The 13,010-nt window shown below is 41.5% G+C and overlaps 2 pseudogenes; one reads left to right on the top strand and one right to left on the bottom strand.

The window, feature by feature from the left end:
- Positions 1-987: 987 nt before the first annotated feature.
- On the bottom strand, positions 988-11,760 carry LOC102857668 (annotated as a pseudogene).
- On the top strand, positions 11,597-13,009 carry LOC102854002 (annotated as a pseudogene).
- The last annotated feature ends 1 nt before the right edge of the window (position 13,010 follows it).

Here is a 13,010-nt window from a genome sequence, read left to right on the forward strand (position 1 = left end):
CTCTATACAGAATTCAATCACAAGCCTTCTTCCCAACTTAACTCAAAAACTCATTTCTTTTTCTTTAAATTTATTTTATTTCATTATTTTTTTTGTGTGTACCATCAAATCAGATCTGACTGGTACAGGAGGAGATTGTTCCTCCTTCTCCAGTAGAGCATCTGGTGGATTCGAACAAAACCCCATTTCTAGCTTAAATTCTTCTTTCTCTAAGGCCAATAATAATCATAAGCATATGGTTATTAATCGTTCCATGTCTCTTTAAGTTCTTACTTCACAGGATCAAGGAGATGACCAACGTAATTTTCCTCTAGCCACTGATCTTGGACTGACTAACTCCAGCCTCTGAACTCCCAAATCTTTGCCCCTGTTCAGCAGGAAGCAGCCAAAAGAAAGATATGTTGCCCTGTTTTATCACTAAAGAGGCTGAGATGTTACTTCTGGGCAAAGGGCCAAAAAAAAAAAAAGAATGAAGCATTCAGAACTCAAATGCTGATGCCCTTGCCTGCCACTGATAAGAAGAACAAATGGCTTTGCCTGTCTGGCTGAGCTAGCAGGTGGGTCATGCATCAGAGAGGAATGTCTTTCCCTAAAGATTCTGTTTATAAAAATCCTCCCCAATAAGTTCACAGTGTGACTTCCCCATTCTGCACCTCCAGAACGAGGAACTTCACCCTGGAGCTTCCCTTCTCTCCCTTTAATAAAGCTGCATTAGGCTTTCTTTCCTTCTCTCTGACTTCTTTCTTTCTTGGGGAAAAGGCCATGTTTAATGGAAAACAGTAGTTATTTAATGCAATTCTGGTTTATTGCCAACAAAATGAGACACTCACTGCACAAGTCATCTGGGAAAGGAACTTAAATCAAGAGATAAAAAGCAAGAAAACAAGGGAGGTTTATAAACTCTCTCACACAGACATTTCTCAGAAAACATTGATTAACAAATCTTAGGTTCAGAAATACAGGAAAAGAGAGAATGTTGAAATTCACTTAATGTGCCCAGGGTAAGGTGGTGTCTCCATTCTCATTTCTGTAAACTGCTCCATTAGCATGGTCCATCTTGGATTATTTTTATATCATTACTTTCTTCCCTGGTTTTCAGGCAGAGGGTACACCCTTTGGGGTATGTGACCATGTCACTCCCACACACAGGGTTTAAGTCCCTTGGACACCCTGGTAGTTTCTACTGGTCACATTTGTTGTGTGTTCTTGACGCCTAACAAGCTGTAAGTTAAAAGAGGCTGGCAAATTCCTTGTCACCAGCAATAGTACCAGGCGGGCAACAGACAAATGCCATCCTCCCTCTGCCGGCAGCCGACTGACCAGTGACTGTGCTCTGGTTTCTTTCTTAACTCTGCTAACTTAACAGTCACAAAATACAATTTGCCAATCTGTTAAAGTTTGAAGTTAATAATGAAATTAAATTTATTACATAATCTTTAATGGATCACATCTAATTAATTACTAAACACAAGAACAATTCATAATTAATCTAGATATCATCATTAAATAAACTCACAAAAGATTTACTTACTATCAAATTGAATAAAATTTTTTACTCTAATGGTCCATATATTTCAGTTATTACTGCTATAAGAAAGTCAATAGTAGGAAAAAGAAATACAAATATCTCTGCATTAGGGTTTTGGTTTTTATATTGTATTATTTTTACTAACTTAGAGTAGTTTACAGTTCCTACTTACATATATCTTATCCCGTTTTAAAAATTTTTTTGTAATTTTTTATTTTAATAATTTTAATGAACATTTACAGAGATTTTGGATTTCCATTCATTCATTGCTGCACTTCTCTCCCCTCAAGCCCCCCACCCCCAGTTCACTCCTCTCTTTGAAAAGTAAAAGAAAAACTCCCTCCCTGGTACACAATCCCCCCCTCCCCCCGCACCACTCCCACCGCCCTAAGTACATTCCACTGTGCAACCTTAATTGTGGACTCTTGTGATAACCATAACACCCTATCATACATCGCTTTTAAATTATTCTCTCCCTTATCTGTTTCAGTGCAGTATACACAATTTATCCAGTTTTTCTCAGTCTTACCCCAACCCTGGTATCAGTCCCATTTTACAGCACTGGCATCATACAGTATTTGTCCTTTTGAGACAGAGATATTTCACTCAGCATAATGTCCTCCAGGCTCACCCATTTTGAATAATATTGCATGAGTTCCTTGTTTTTCAATGCAGCATAGTATTCCATTGTGTGAATATACCACAGCTTCTCTATTCATTCGTTTGTTGATGAGCACCTGGGTAGTTTCCAACTCCTTGCTATTGTGAACAAAGCCGCAATAAACATGGGTGTGCATATATCTGCTTGGATGTCGGTTATGGTCTTTTGGAATATATGCCCAGCAGTGGAATTGCTGGGTCAAATGGTATCTCTATTTGCAACGTTTTGAGAAAGTGCCATACCGCCTTCCACAGTGGTTGCACCATTTTACACTTCCACCAACAGTGAATAAGGGTCCCAGTTTCTCCACAACCTCACCAGCATTTGTTGCGTGATCTTATCCCTTCTATGAGATAAGCCTGCACATAATCTCTACTCATTCACTCTTCTTTTAGAGTTCTTTCCAGTAACTGATATTCTCTAAATAAGTTTATCTTGGAAACTGCTGAGCCCTATCTACTAGGTGTGGGTTAATACTATGTATATTATCAGTCTCTTGTCTGGCAATACTAATAATTTTGTGCTTTTCACCAGAACAATAAAAAGACAAGATCTTTCTATGTCAAATCAACAATAACAATCATATTTTAAAACTTCCCTATACATCTCCAGGGATCTTGAGGAAAACGTTAAGTTTATCTTTGCAAGCTTTCCTTAAAACTATGAATGCCTCTATGAAGGTGGTTGTTGTTGTTAGGTGCTATCAAGTCATAGATGATACAGTGACTCTATGAATAAAAGACTCTATAAATGAAAGACCTATGAATGAAAGACAGACACTTGTATCATTTTCATCCTTTCTGGAAGTTCACAGAATTTCTGGGGTCAAGCTAGTTTGGTAGTAGATGCCATTCCTGCTTCCAACCTTGTTTTAATTGGGGAGCTCCACCAAACACTATCCACCATGGGTAACCATTATCACATTTGACACATCAGTGTCACAGGGGAGCTCCACCAAACACTATCCACCATGGGTAACCATTATCACATTTGACACATCAGTGTCACAGTGTTTAGCATCACAGCAACCACGAGTTACCTCTGAATAGCAAATGGACAGACAAGTGCTATACCATTTAGAAGAATATTTTTACCAAAACCAAAACCAGACCTGAGGGCCGCAGGACCAAGGCCCAAATGCATTTTTAAATAGCAGTCCAAATAAAAAAATAAAATCTACCCATATCCAACAAGTAAATATTCCACCCTAATCCTCATCAGAACCAGAAAGCAAACCTCTGTAGAACCTGCCCACTCCAGATTAATTGCAACCTGGATTGTTTTTAAGGTACCTGGTGATATTTACTTTGTCACAGACAAAATAAATCAAGTTTCATAAGAGTATTTGCAATTTAGGGAACTATTTACTGGCTCTACAAGCAACTTAGCAATGTTTTTGCTGATGCTGAAAGTTGTTCTGTCATCAGCCTGGAAAACAAAAGATTCATAGGAAGGCCTGGGACTGAGCGCTGATGTGAAGTGCCTGTCCTTTTTTGTGAACCTCTGCTCACTCTGTGCCTGTTCCTGGTCTCATGCATTGAAAAAGACTCTTTGTTTCCTGGCACTTCATAAAGTTCAACTTTCTGGATTTTACAGGTGGAGCACTTCTGTGACACATCTCTTTTTACTTTTTATTCTTTACATTTACCCTGAGAACTAGGTTGCATTTTTTTCCCCTCTGATCTTTTTCTAAACTCCTAGGTCAAATTATCTATGCAGCTGTTAAAGATTGGTTTGTGTGTTTCTTTGTGTATTTATTGTTGGCATTCTTGACTATTGTTTTTATGAGCCGTTGAGTCCCCTGCAAATCTTAGTGACCCTATGTACAACAGTCCTAAACCCTGCTCTGTCCTCTGACAGTCTCACTGTCTCTGACACACACACTCCCATTAATCCAGTCACTGAATCAACTCACCATCCTCTCCTGTGCTGTCCCTCTCCAAGGACCTGTCCCTCCTTGCAACATGTTCAAAGTATGTCAGACTAAGCTTGAGAATCCTTGCCTCCAAGAAGCAGCCTGGTTTAACCCTCTCCAGGGTGAACCTGTTTCTTTTCTTAGCAGTCCATAGTATATTCAATACTCTTCACCACCACCAGAGCTCAAAGGCATTAATTCTCCTTCTATCCTTCCTAGGCATTGTCCAGCTCTCTGATGTATATTAAGCAATGGCAAAGACCATGGCCTATATCAGGCACACCTTAGTCTCCAGAGTGACACCATTGTTCTTCAGTACTTTGGAGAGGTCCCTAACAGCTGACTTTCCCATCACAATGCATCTTTTGATTTCCTGGCTGCTGATGCCAAGAGTGTTGTTGACAGTGGAATCAAGCAAACTAAAGCTGTTAACAATCTCAATCTCTTCATCATCCATCCTGATGCTGCCAAATGGCCCAGTGGTGAGAATCTTTGTCTTTGTGATATTGAGCTTCAATCCATACTGAAGGCTGAAGTCCTTGACCTTCTGTAGCAAACACTTGAGGTCCTCCTCAGTTTCAGCAAGCAGGGTTGTGTCATCTCCATAATGCAGATTGTTGATGAATCTTCCACTAATCCTGATGCCACACTTTTCATGGAGCCCAGCCTCCTGGATAATCTGTTCTGCATATAGGTTGAAAAGGTATGGAGATAGGACACATCCCTGGCATACACTTTTCTCAATGTTGAACCATGCAGTATTTCCTTGCTCTGTTCTGATGACTGCCTCTTGGTCCAAGCATAGCTTTCACATTAGCATAATCAAGTGTTCCAAGATTCCCATTCTTCTCAGATTTAGCCACAGTTTGTTGTGATACATACAGTCAAATGCCTTTGCATAATCAATGGCACACAGATAGGCATTCCTCTCGTATTCCCTGTTTTCAGCCAAGATCCATCTAACATTAGCTACAATATTCCTTCTACACTCAGCCTGCACTTCTAGAAGTTCTCTGTTGATGTGCTGTTCCAGTCATTTTTGGATAATCTTCAGCAGAATCTTACTCGCATGTGATATCAATGATATTTTTCAATAATTTCCACACTCCGTTGGGTCACCCTTCTTTGGGATGGGAACAAAGATCGATCTCTTCCAGTCAGTTGGACAAGTGGTTGTCTTCCAGATTTCTTGGCATAGCTTGGTGAGCACATCTAGGGCATCATCTCTTAGTTGAAATATGTCAATTGGTATACCATCTATTGCTGGGGTCTTATTTTTTGCCAATTCCTTCAAATCAGCTTGAACTTCTTCATTTCCTTTATCAACATAGGCTCTTGCTCATATGTTGTTTCATGAAACTTTTCTGTGTCTGCCAATTCCTTTTGGTACAATGGCTCTGTATATTCTTTACACCATCTTTTAATAATTCCTGGATCATTTAATATTCTTCCCAAAGCATCCTTAAGAATAGCAACTCGAGGTTTGAATTTGCTCTTAAGTTCCTTGAACTTAAGAAATGCTGGGAGAATTCAGATATTTTTGATTTTCTGACTCCAGATTCCTTGCAGGGAAGGCGCAACACTGAAACTAATGCTTAATTCTACAACTGGGGGAAATATCTTTCATCTACTTTATCTGTAAAATGCTTGTCTGTCAAGATACTTCTCTAAATCTGAGCATTCAGATTAAGACAGACTAGGAAGAAGGATTGGCCACCCACTTCTGAAATAGCAGGCCTCTGAAAACCCTATGTACAACAAAACACACAGACTAACAGATAGAGAAACTGAGGTGGAGCTTCAAATATGGAAATACAAAGGAAGTGGAATAGGTGTAAGCAGACACTAGTGATTGGAACATGGAATGTGAGAACAATGAATGTAGGAAAATTAAATATTGTTAAGGAAGAAATGGAATGCATAAATATTGACATACTAAGTATTGCAGAGATGAGAAAGACCAGCATGGGGCATGTTGAGTGAGACGATTATCTGATCTATTACTCCAGAGATGAAAAGGTGAGGAAAAATGGGGTTGTTTTCATAGTTAAAAAAAGTAGTTTCTAGATCTGTCTTGAAATACACTATGATGAGTGATAGGATAATATCCATAAGCATACAAGGAAGTCCAGTGAATATCACTATCATTCAAATATATGCACCAACAACCAGAGCCAAAGAAGAAGAAATAGAAGAGAAAGTCTGCTGTTAGGGACCTCTCTAAAGTACTGAAGAGCAATGGTGTCTCTCTGGAGACTAAGGTGTTTCTGATACAGGCCATGGTCTTTGCAATCACTTGTTATGCATAAGAGAGTTGGACAATGACTAGGAGGATAGAAGGAGAATTGACACCTTTGAGCTTTGGTGTTGGAGAAGAGTATTGAGGGTATCATGGACTGCTAAGAAAACAAATAGATTCATCCTGGAGAGGGTTAAACCGGGCTGCTACTTGGAGGCAAGGACTCTGAGGCTTTGTCTGACATTCTTTGGTCATGTTGTAAGGAGATACTGGTCCTTGGAGAAGGACATCATGCTTGGGAGGGTGGAGGGCAGGCGTAGGAGGGGAAGGCCCTCTAGGAGGTGGATTGATTTGGTGACTTGCGGAATAAAAATAAGTGTGTCAGAGACAGAGAGATTGGCACAGGACAGAACAGAGTTTAGAGCTGTTGTACATAGGGTTGCAAGCGACTCGACAGCACATAACAACATCAACTTTTACAGTCAGAGATCGATTGAACATGCAATCAAGATGCATTAATAATTATGAGTAAGTGGAATGCAAAATTTGGGAACAGAGAAGAAGGATAAGTAGTTGGAAAATATGGACTTGGTGACAGAAATGAAGTTGGAGATAGAATGATTGAATTTTGCACAATCAATGACTTATTCATTGCAAATACATTTTTTTAGAAACATGAACAGAGATCATACAAATGGATTTCACCTGATGGTATACATAGGAATCAGATTGATTACATCTGTTGAAAGAACCACTGGAGAAACTCAATATCAGCTGTGAAAACTAGGCCAGGTGCTGATTGTGGAACAGACCACCAACTACTCATATGCAAGTTGAAGGTGAAGCTAAGGAAAATTAAATCAAATCCATGGGAACCAATATATGACCTTGAGTCTATCCCACCTGAATTTCAGAACCATATCAGGAACAGGTTTGAGGCCTTGAACACCAATGAGCAAAGACCAGATGAGTTGTGGGAGGATATAAAGAATATAATTCAGAAATAGTACAAAAGGTCATTACAAAGACAAAGGAGGGGGGGAAAAGATCATAACGGATGTCAAAAGAGACTCTGAATATTGCAGTAGAGCACCGCGAAGCCAAAGCAGAGGGAAGAATTCAAGATATTAAAGAGCTGAACAGAAGATTTCAAATGATAGCATGGGAAGACAAAGTAAAATATTACAATATTCCAGACTACCAAAGGTTAACAGGCAAGCCAACTTTATTACCATCAAACACAATCTAATTTAATTTTTTTACTAATTTAAAGATTCTAGAAGAGTTTTGGCTGGGAGTTTAGTTATACAGAGCTGAAAAACTGAGCAGGATAAACACAAAGAGGGGCCAGTTACTTAGAGGAGAGAGGTGCAGAAGTGATGAGACAACATTATGTATGATGGTGATGGGAGAGCTGGAGGGTAGGAGGTGCTGAAAGATCAGTGAGATAAAAATATGAGAGAGTTTTGATCAAGAAGGGGAGAGGCCTTAGAAAGACTTAAAAGAGTTTGCTAAGTAAAGCAGTTTTGACAGAGAAGAAGAGTGGAGAGCAAAGAAGACCTAAACATAGGAGATTTCTGACCACTTGCATTTACATTGGTAGAAATTGTCAAAGTCTCTGAAAATGTTGAATTCAAGTGTCCCTTTTAAGGGCTAACTTAATTGATATTGCAGCTATGCTTTCTTCTTGCAATAAGAAGGTATCAAGGGAGCAGAGAAGACACTCTAGTGGAGTGTACCAAGAAGGGCAGTGTTGGTTGGCTCCCATGATTGAGGAGGAATAAGTAGTGGGAGTTCGGAAAGAGAGACAGAGACAGAGAGAGAACACTTAAGGGAATAAGGCATTCCTTAATTAGCTTTTGTCCTCAGTGTTAAGTCTGGGCAAAGGGGGCCAAAGAGAAGAATGAAGCATTCAGCACTCAAATGCTGATGGCCTTTCCTGCTGCTGCTAAGAGCCAACACCTTGCCTGTCTGGCTGAGCAAGCAGGTGGATTGTGAATCAGAGTGGAATGTCTCTCCCTAAAGATTCTGTTTATAAAAATCCTCCCCAATAAGTTCGCACGCAGTGTGACTTCCCGTTCTGCATCTCCAGAATGAGGAACTCACCTGGGAGCTCTCCCCTCCCCCTTTAATAAAGCGGCATTAAGCTTTCTCTTGATCTCTCTTCCTTAAGTCAGCTAACTTAACACTCATGAGAAAGTCTACTCACAATGTGGGCAACCCCAACATTGGAGAGATTGGCCCAGGTGGCCAAGGGATCTGCCTCTCCTAGCACTAGGACTTTTTGAGTCCAAAGAGAACAGGAGAACCAAGAAAGGAGAACTGCCACTATTTACCTCAAATGGGTCTAGTGTTGTTTGTAAGGCTAGCAATGGCAAGAGGCAGAAAACCTTGGAGAAAAGTGTTTTCAAAGACAGTTCAAAGAGGGATAGTCAGGAGGCAGATCAAGCCTATGGAGGAGTGAAAAGAATTAGGGTGGACCAGCATGTCCTAGGTGCCTTTAGGCCAGAAAGAGTGGGACAAGTTATATAGAGGAGAGACAGAAGCCAATTCTGAAGAGTTTCCAGAGAATCTCAACACAGAATCAGGGCAGACTCCCAAGAGAGGGGATGGGGGGACAGAGAGAGATCTCAATGTGGAGAGTAAAGAAAGATTGAGTATAGGAAAACTCTGACCATTTGCCGTTTCAGTACTTAATGTTTTCAAGGACAGATGAAGTAAACAAGCCAAATTTAGTTTACAAAATTCAAGAATACTATGAAAAACTATACTCAAACAAATATGAAAACCTAGAGGAAATGGACAAATACTTAGAAATGCACAACCTACCCAAACTGACACAAACTGAAATTGAACATCTGAACAGACCAATTACAAAAGAAGAAATTGCAAAGGTAATACAACAACTTCTAAGAAAAAAAAACAAAACAAAAAGCCCTGGACCAGATGGTTTTACAAGTGAATTCTATCAAACATTCAGAGAAAACAACTGTCACCAATTCTACATAAACTATTTCAGAAAATGGAAAAAGATGGAATTCTCCCAGACTCATTCTATGAAGCAAGCATATCCTTGATACCAAAGCCAGGAAAGGACACCACCAAAATAGAAAACTATAGGCCAATATCTCTTATGAACAGATGCAAAAATCCTGAATAAAATACTGGCCAATAGTATCCAACGATACATCAAAGAAATAATTCATCACGACCAAGTGGGATTCATAACAGGTGTGCAAGGATGGTTCAACATAAGAAAAACAATTAACGTAATTCATCACATTAACAAAGCAAAGAACAAGAAACACATGATCTTAATAATTGATGCAGAAAAGGCCTTTGACAAAATCCAACACCCTTTCCTGATTAAAACACTCAACAAAATAGGATTAGAGGGAAATTTCTTAAACATAGTAAAAAGTATTTATGAAAACCTGAGAGCCAACATTGTTCTCAATGGAGAGAGGTTAAAGGCATTCCCTTTAAGAACAGGAACTAGGCAAGGATGCCCACTATCACCTCTCCTATTCAATACTGTATTGGAAGTCTTAGCAATAGCAATAAGACAAGAGTAGGAAATAAGAGGTATCCAATTTGGCAAAGAAGAAGTAAAATTATCTCTCTATGCAGATGATATGATAGTATACTTAGAAAACCCCAAAGACTCAGCAAGAAAACTACTGTACATAGTTGACCAATTCAGCAAAGTAGCAGGGTACAAGATCAACATACAAAAATAAGTTGGATTTCTGTACAGTGACAAAGAGAATACAGAGCTGGAACTGAGAAAAACAATACCCTTCACAATAGCTAATCACAAGATTAAATACTTGGGAGTAAAGCTAACCAAAAGCACAAAGGATCTATTAAAAGAAAATTACAAAACATTACTACAAGAAAAAAAAAAAGACGTGGAGAAGTGGAAGACTATCCCTTGCTCATGAATGGGAAGACTCAATATTGTGAAAATGACAATACTACCAAAGGCAATTTACATGTTCAACGCAATCCCAATACAAATACCAATCCCATTCTTCAACGAGATGGAAAGGATAATCTCCAGTTTTATTTGGAATGGAAAGAAGCCCCGAATAAACAAAACACTCCTTAAAAATAGAAAAAAGGTAGGAGGCATCTCACTCCCCGATTTCAAGTCTTGCTGCACTGCTGTGGTGGTTAAGACAGCATGGTATTGGTACAATGACAGACACATAGATCAATGGAATAGAACTGAGAACCCAGAAATCAGCCCATCTACCTATGGTCAACTGATTTTTGACAAGGCGATGAAATCAATTAACTGGGGAAACGACAGCCTTTTTAACAAATGGTGTTTGCAAAATTGGAAAAATATCTGCAGAAGACTCAAGCAAGATCCACACCTCACTCCATATACAAAAACCAACTCAAGGTGGATCATGGACCTAGGACTAAAAGCAAGGAGTATAAGCTTCATTAAACAAAAACTTGGAAAAACCCTAGTAGTCCTAATCCACAACATAAAGAGTCTTCCAAGTATCCTGAAAAATGTACAACCAGGAGAAAATAAAATAGATGAATGGGACCTTCTAAGAATCAAATCCCTATGCACATCCAAAAACTCCTCCAACAGGGTAAAAAGGGAAGCCAGAGACTGGGAAAAAGTATTTGGTAACGACATGTCAGATAAGGGACTTATATCTAGAATTTATAAAATACTTGAGCACTGCAGCAAGATAAATGTAAACAATCCAAATGAAAAATGGGCACAGGATATGAACAGACACTTCACCAGAGAAGACATTCAGATGGCCAACAAACACATGAAGAAATGTTAAAAATCCCTAGCTCTAAGAGAGATGCAAATCAAAACAACTATGAGATATCATCTCACCCCAGTAAGACTAGCAAAATTTAACAGAACAGTAAGCAACAAATGCTGGCAAGGTTGTGGAGAAACTGGAACCCTTATTCACTGTTGGTGGGAGTGTAAAATGGTGCAACCACTGTGGAAGACGGTATGGCGCTTTCTCAAAAAGTCGCAAATAGAGATACCATTTGACCCAGCAATTCCACTACTGGGAATATACCCCAAAGAGACCATAACTGACATCCAAGCAGATATATGCACACCCATGTTTACCGCAGCTTTGTTCACAATAGCAAGGAATTGGAAACAACCTAAGTGCCCATCAACAAACAAATGGATAGAGAAGCTGTGATATATTCACACAATGGAATACTATGCTGCATTGAAAAACAAGGAACTCAACAGCCACAACATCTGGAGCAGGAGCGGCAGCGGCGGCGGCGGCAGCGGCCTCCCCCATCCCTATCCCCGCCGTCACCTCGCTGGCCCCGGGGGCTGGAGGCGGTGGAGGCGGCACCGATGTCGGCAGCGGAGGCTGGACCAAACAGGTCACCTGCTGGTATTTCATGAAAGGAGTTTGTAAGGAAGGTGAGAACTGTCGATACTCACACGACCTCTCTGACAGTCCCTACGGTATTGTGTGCAAATACTTCCAGCGAGGCTACTGTATCTATGGGGACCGCTGCAGATATGAACACAGCAAACCACTGAAACAAGAAGACGCGCCTGCTGCAGACCCCACTGGCAAACCGGCCCTGGCTGCTCCCTCCGCACGCTAGGCTACAGTTGGGACGCTCGTTGACATGAGCGCGGGCGAGGCCGAGTCAAGAACGTCAAGCTTTGCCACTGCTGGGGCAGGTGCAGAGGACTGGGCCAACGCCATCGAGTTTGTCCCTGGGCAGCCCTACTGTGGCCGAACCGCCCCTTCCTGCACTGAAGCACCCCCACAGGACACAGTGACCAAGGAGGACCCTGAGAAGGAGCCGCCCACCGTTGAGTCCAAGAAGCAGCTGTGCCCCTATGCCGCAGTGGGCGAGTGCCGCTACAGGGAGAACTGTGTGTACCTGCATGGGGACTCGTGCGACATGTGTGGGCTGCAGGTCCTCCACCCGGTGGACGCTGCCCAGCGCTCCCAACACATCAAGTCGTGCATCGAGGCCCACGAGAAGGACACGGAGCTCTCGTTCGCCGTGCAGTGCAGCAAGGACGTGGTCTGCGGGATCTGCATGGAGGTGGTCTACGAGAAGGCCAACCCCAGCGAGCGCCGCTTTGGCATCCTCTCCAACTGCAGCCACACCTACTGCCTCAAGTGCATCCGCAAGTGGAGGAGTGCCAAGCAGTTTGAGAGCAAGATCATAAAGTCCTGCCCCGAATGCCGGATCACATCTAACTTTGTCATTCCAAGTGAGTACTGGGTGGAGGAGAAAGAAGAGAAGCAGAAACTCATTCAGAAATACAAGGAGGCGATGAGCAACAAGGCGTGCAGGTATTTTGATGAAGGCCGTGGGAGCTGTCCGTTTGGAGGGAACTGTTTTTACAAGCACGCCTACCCTGATGGCCGTAGAGAGGAACCACAGAGAGACAAAGTGGGAGCATCAAGAAGATGCCGGGCCCAACGGAGGAACCGCTTCTGGGAGCTCATCGAGGAAAGAGAGGGCAGCCCTTTTGACCACGAGGAAGAGGCGGTCACCTTCGAGCTGGGCGAGATGCTGCTCATGCTCCTGGCGGCGGGCGGGGACGACGACCTGACGGACTCGGAAGACGAGTGGGACTTGTTCCACGACGAGCTGGAAGACTTCTACGACTTGGACCTCTAGC

Source organism: Elephantulus edwardii, unplaced genomic scaffold, assembly GCF_000299155.1.
Source record: "Elephantulus edwardii isolate Elephantulus edwardi_28Jun2011 unplaced genomic scaffold, EleEdw1.0 scaffold00443, whole genome shotgun sequence".
Classification (NCBI taxonomy): Eukaryota; Metazoa; Chordata; class Mammalia; order Macroscelidea; family Macroscelididae; genus Elephantulus; species Elephantulus edwardii.